The sequence below is a fragment of the Rhinolophus ferrumequinum genome, chromosome 16 (genome assembly GCF_004115265.2).
Source record: "Rhinolophus ferrumequinum isolate MPI-CBG mRhiFer1 chromosome 16, mRhiFer1_v1.p, whole genome shotgun sequence".
Classification (NCBI taxonomy): Eukaryota; Metazoa; Chordata; class Mammalia; order Chiroptera; family Rhinolophidae; genus Rhinolophus; species Rhinolophus ferrumequinum.
In genome coordinates this window covers 41,128,226-41,134,901 of record NC_046299.1, presented here as the reverse complement: position 1 = coordinate 41,134,901, position 6,676 = coordinate 41,128,226, and the positions used below count along the sequence as shown (strand labels likewise).

The 6,676-nt window shown below is 38.0% G+C and overlaps 1 pseudogene; it reads left to right on the top strand.

Moving 5' to 3' along the window:
* Nucleotides 1-4,269: 4,269 nt before the first annotated feature.
* On the top strand, nt 4,270-5,262 carry LOC117036305 (5'-AMP-activated protein kinase subunit gamma-1-like; annotated as a pseudogene).
* Nucleotides 5,263-6,676: the final 1,414 nt, after the last annotated feature.

Sequence of the window (6,676 nt, the reverse complement as noted above, 5' to 3'; positions counted from 1 at the left end):
AATTGATGAGGCTGCTATCAATTGAAGTATCAAGCCAAGCATTTTTCTTCTTGTTTATACTTTGTAATGACTGCAAGCTTAATTCAATTATTCCATGGCTAAGAAATATATGACAAGTACGTTTAGTGGGTTGTAGCTCTAGACAAGTTAGTAAATTCAAGGTACCCATTTTTAGAAGGCAAGAAAGCTGGATTGGCAAGGCAAGACACTAGTAGACATTTAGCGTTTTTACAATAACCAGTATCTTATTATAGCCTTGAATGCAAACTCTTCTTTTAAATTAAATATTACATCCAAGTCTCTTATTGATTTTAGTAAAAAGAGAAAAAGAACAAGAAAATTGGTAAAATGAATTCTGGTGTGTACACTTGGTTACATAATTTAAGTTGAAAAAAGCATATCTTTGATATACTTATTTACAGTTAATATCCTAAAATATATATTACTGTGTTATATATGTTGCTGTATTTTATACACATAGACACACACCTCCTTTTGGAAAGTAATACAGCAATAAAAAGTTATATACTTTTTTTTAATTTAGTATATCTTGTAATATTATTTTATCACAAGAGAATAATTCTATATAGATAAAAGTCATATACTTGAAACAAAGTTATTACAACAGTTTCTACTGTGTTTCCCGGAAAATAAGACCTAGCCGGACAATCAGCTCTATTGCATCTTTTGGAGCAAAAATTAATATAAGACCTGGTATTATATTATATTATATTATATTATATTATATTATATTATATTATATTATATTTATTATATTATATTTATTATATTATGTAAGACCCGGTCTTATAGCAAAATAAGACTGGGTCTTACATTAATTTTTACTCCAAAAGACACATTAGAGCTGATTGTCTGGCTAGGTCTTATTTTTGGGGAAACACAGTATAATAAAAAATTTTGTGCCAACCTAGATATCTAGTGGGGAAATGATTAAATAGGTAATTGTGGTATTTCCCATAATCAAATACCACACACCCCGACAGATACACTGTGATTGCAAGGTTAGAAATCATGAGCTTACACTAGAACGAAATAGACGCAGAATTGTTTCCTTAGTGTGATGGGATGTGTGATCATTTAACAACATTTTCATCCAATTAGTTTTATGTTGATTTTACAATGACCACACACCAGAGGGGAAACATACTGCAGCTAGCAACTTACTTACAATTTCAAGGTATTGCCATTTAACTAACACTTTCCAAGACTTCACAGTGCAAAGATCACTATGTATTCAAATTTTAATCAGAATAACTCTCTTCAATTACATAACTTGTTAAAAGAAAAAAGTAAGAAAGAAGGATGAAGGAAAGAAGAAAGGAAGGAAGGAAGGAAGGAAGGAAGGAAGGAAGGAAGGAAGGAAGGAAGGAAGGAAGAAGGAAGAAAATTGAGACTATTAGAATTTATCTGCTATTTAACTACAAGCAAAATATCTCTGGAGTAAAATATAGTATTTTTTAAATTTTATAAATACCTTCCTTAATAGCTTAAGAAAAGGTACGCAAAGAGACCAGCAGATCAAACGAATCTAAAGCAGAATTTGTCCATATTCCAACAGAACTGTGTGTTGTTAAATATCGAATAAGTATGTTCTAGTATAGAAATACCGTGTTTCCCCAAAATAAGACCTAACCGGAAAATAAGGCCTAGCATGATTTTTCAGGATGACATCCCCTGAACAGAAGCCCTAATGCGTCTTTTGGAGCAAAACTTAATATAAGACCCGGTCTTATTTCTGGGGAAACATGGTAGCTTTGCTTGTTAAAGCCATGAAAATGTGTGTTTAAGTCAGACATCCTCTTCCATCTTTAAAAGCATGACAAAACTCCAAAACTAAAAATAAGCTTATCTTCATTTTAATGGCTTCTAAACACTTGCAAAGTCAATAATCATAGAATTTATCAAATAATAAAATTTGAGAGCCGATGGAGCCTTATAGATCATCTAATGAAAAATGAAGAGAATGTTGAGGAGATTGTGTTTTCCTTTCCCCTATTTCCTGAGCTTTGTGTATTGTATTTGTTTTGTTATTTAAGCTTTTGATAATATACAGTGTAACTTTGTCAATATGTAGGAAATTGTGTGTGTGTGTGTGTGTGTAGATAGACAAAGTAAATCAGTTTAAATGTTTCAGTATGGTAATAATAGCTACTACCTTTTGTAACATTCAGAGTTATGCCATGAACTGTGCTAAGCACTTTAAATGGACTATCTTTAAAGACGCAACAACCTTATTGGTGCATATCCAGCTTCAGATGAGGAAACTGAGATCTAGGGAGGTTAAATAATTTTCCTAGTGTCAGACAGCTAGTACGAGTCACGACAGAGATTTGCATCCAGGATTTTGTGACTCCAAAGCCCATCTTCTCTACCACCATGCTATATTCCACTTATGTGCAATAAAATAAATAATACTCTATTAAGATAATAAATTATTGGAAATACTATTAACACCAATTTTGGTAAATAGGAATTATATATTTAATCCTCTTACATTGTGTGTCTTAATGACACTTTCATTCTCACTAGTGTCTCTTTTAAGAACAGTAGATGGGCACGATTTGCTTTAAATAAGAATGAGATTAAACAAGGTTGAATCATTGGTTAATAGTAGATTATTTAAAATAGGTGTTCATTATTCTTGGAACACCACAATTATCAGCGTCAGATGAAAGGGATGAAAAAATTTACAGCTCATTCTCAAATAGGTGTGACTCCAGCTTTTCTCCCATCACTAGAATTTTCCACTCAAAATATATGGTTATTCTCAGTCTTTTTGTGGGAGTAGGCTAGTGGTGGCTTAAGAACACAGAAGTGGATTAATGTAATCCTTAGTTCATGACACAGTGCCATCGTTGGTGCATTTGTGGCCATTTTATTCATATAATTATTAATTTATAGTAATAATGCAGTAAGTACCTATGAAACCACACCCAACATTAAAACTGGGACCTTAACAATAGCTTACATGTGTGTGATTATCTTTGCACCATCTCATTCTGCCAACAGCCAACCCCGGGTCACTGCCATCCTGAATCATCATTCTTTTGCTTGCATTTTTAGTTTTGTCTTATCTGTACAGATTTAAAGAGCGTGCTTATGTGGGTGTGTGTGTATTTCCCCTGAACTTTTTATTTAAAAATTTTAAACCTAAAAAAAGTTGAGAGTAGTAACAATAAAACCCATATATCCTTCACCTAGATTCACCAATTGTTATCATTTTATTATTTTATTAAATTTGCTTTAACTTTATCTTCTCCCTCTCTTCATCCCTCCCTCTCTCTCTATATCTCTCTTCCCCTCACGAACCATTCTCAAGTAAATTGCAGACATAATGCCGTTACTCCAAATATATCTCTTAAGAATGACATTTTTCTACATAACCAAAATACAATTATGACATCTAAAGAAAGTAGTACTAATTGCATAGTAATCTCTAATATCTGATTCACATTTAAATATCCATAATTTCCCACAAAAATGTCTTTTCTAGATTTTTTTAAAAGTAAAATCTGAGATACAATCAAGATATCTGAATTATATTTGTTATGTCTCTTTAGTCTATGATAACAGTCCTCTGCCTTTTATTTTGTTTTTCGTGATATTATTTCGAAGCTAGTTATCCTGAGACAATTCCCACATGATACACATGATTGTTTCTTTATGGTGTCATTTACCTTGTGTCCAATATCTTCTGTGCTATAGACAATATCTTCTGTAACTGGAGGTTAGGTCTAGAGGCTTGATGAAATCCAGCTCAAACATGTCTGGCAAGGACACTTCATCATCAGGCCATGCAGCTCACGTGACATTCTGCTAAGAGGGACGTGATACAGACTGCCCAATTCACGTAATTGGCAACTTCCAGCTCTGTCCATTTGAAAGATATGTCCACAGATTCTCTAATACTCTTCTGCTCACCAGGTGGATCTTAATTCCCCTCCCCCACATGTAGTACCGTGAGGACACACAGGCCGTGGGTGGAGAGGCACCCTGGGTGAGGAGCTAATTCTGCTGCCAAGAGTAGGTACTGAACTAGTTCTTTTAGTGAGTGAGCTTGGAAGTGAATCCCCCACCCGGACTTGCTTATGAAATTATATTTGTGTAGGAATTTGTCCATTGGGTCCAATTTTCCAAATTGTTGGCAAACAGGTGATAATAGAGTTCTCATGGCATGTTACATCTCTAGTATTTCTGTAGATTGTTTTAATGAATAATACTCCTAGAAGCCAGGGGGTGCCCCTTGCAATGGAGATGGTCACTTCTTCAGACAACTTCCCAGCTGTGGAGAATGAGCATCCTCAAGAGACCCCAGAATCCAACAATGGCGTGTGTACTTCCTTCGTGGAGTCTCATTGCTGCCAAGACCTGATTCCCACAAGCTCCAAACGGGTTGTATTTGATACTTCTCTGCAGTGAAGAAAATTTGCTTCGCTTTGGTGACTAGTCGTGTACAAGCTGCCCCTTGGTGGGGTAGTAAGAAGAAAAGTTTTGTGGGCATGCTGACCACCACCGATTTAATCAATATCCTGCATCATTACTATAAATCAGTGTTGGTACAGATCTACGAGCTGGAAGAACACAAGATAGAAATTTGGAGAGAGGTGTACTCACAGGACTCCTTTAAACCGCTTGTCCGCATTTCTCCTAATGCCAGTTTTTGTGATGCTTTCTCTTCATTAATTCAAAACAAGATCCACAGGCTGCCAATTATTGACCCTGAATCAGGCAACACCTTGTACATTCTCATCTACAAGTACGCCCTCAAGGTCCTCACATTGTTTATCACTGAGTTCCCTGAGCCAGAGTTCATGTCTAAGTCTCTGGAAGAGCTAGACTGGCACCTATGCCAACATCGCTATGGTCTGCTCTGCCACCCCCGCCTACGGGCTCTGGGCATCTTTGTACAGCACCGAATGTCGGCCCTGCCTGTGAAGGATGAGAAAGGGTGTGTGGTGGACCTGTACTCTGAGTTAGGTGTCATCAATACGACAGCAGAAAAGACCTACAACAGCCCAGATGTATGTGTGACCGGATCCCTGCAACTTTGATCACATTACTCATAGGGTGTCCTCAAGCGCTGCCTGCCTGCATGAGACTCGGGAAACCATCAGCAGCAGGACGGTGGCAGCAGAGGTGCACCGACCTGTAGTAATTGATGAACACACTATGGTCTAGGGAATTGTGTCGCTGTTGGACATCCTGAAGGTCCTGGTGCTCACAGGTGGAGAGAAGCCCTGAGCTGGAGAAAGGGGTCAGGTGGCACCCGGTGGTATGCCCACTCACTGCCTGCCCAAAGCTCTGCCAACCACAGAGTTGTGACTCTGTTCTCTGCTTGGGAGCCTCCCTGCCCTTCTACCTGGGAGCTGGGGAAGGGGGTAGGAGAGGAAAGAGAATGGATTTTGTGCTGTCCTATCTTCACACATATACGTGAGGAAAACTTTCAGCCCAGTCCATCCTAGCCCCTGTCCTCTTAGACATAGCCCCCGTCCTGCGTGAACTCTGGACTCTGTGCCCCTCGGGCAAATAAATTCTGGTGTCTAAGAGAGCCGAGACGTCACCCAGCCTTTGCCTCAATCTCTGTCCCTGATTTCACCCTAAGATAATAGCACGACAAGTCTTCATAAAAATACTTGTATTCAGGGGCAGGCCGGTGGCTCAGGTGGTTAGAGCTCCATGCTCCTAACTCCGAAGGCTGCCGGTTCGATTCCCACCTGGGCCAGTGGGCTCTCAACCACAAGGTTGCCAGTTCAATTCCTCGAGTCCCGCAAGGGATGGTGGCCTCCGCCCCCTGCAACTGGAAAATGGCAACTGGACCTGGAGCTGAGCTGCACCCTCCACAACTAAAACTGAAAGGACAACAACTTGAAGCTGAACGTGATTGAAAGGACAACTTGACTTGGAAAAAAGGCCTGGAAGTACACACTGTTCCCCAATAAAGTCCTGTTCCCCTTTCCCAATAAAATCTTAAAAAAAAAATATTTGTATTCATCTGTTTCATGCTGTATGGAGGAGGCTGAGTCCATTTAGTGACATTTCTTCCCACAAAGGGGAGGTTGGTGGGGAGCACTGCCTTTGAGTTCCTGTGCTGTACGCGTATGAAGGACTTAGGTGGAGGAGGAGGGCAGAGCGGGTAGCTGAGGTTATTGCTTTTCATGGCAAACCTAGTTAAAATGACAGGAACCTCAAAAAAATAATATTCCTTATTTGTGATTTTTCTCTTTTGTTTTTCTGGTATATCTTGTCAGTGGTTTATCTATTTTGTTTGTTGGTTTTTCGAGGACTGATGTTTGATTTGTTAACATTCTCTGTTATATCTTTGTTTTATATTTTATTGATTCTGCTCTCATTTGTATTATCTCTTTCTTCCTATGCATTAACTTTTAGCACCTGGTCTTTCCTAATACAAGTATTAATACCTAAAATGACTCTCATAACATCATTATTGCTGTATCCTACAAGCTTTGTTTTATATATAGAAGGTGCCCCAAAAATGTATACACATTTTAAGAAAGGGGAAAAACTGTATTGAAATTGTAATATTCTTTAGATACCAATAACAAAAAATGAATACAAGTCATGGGTATATTTTTTTAGCACCCCCGGTATATAGTGTTTTAATTTTCAAACATATTGAATGCAGTAAAAATAACTG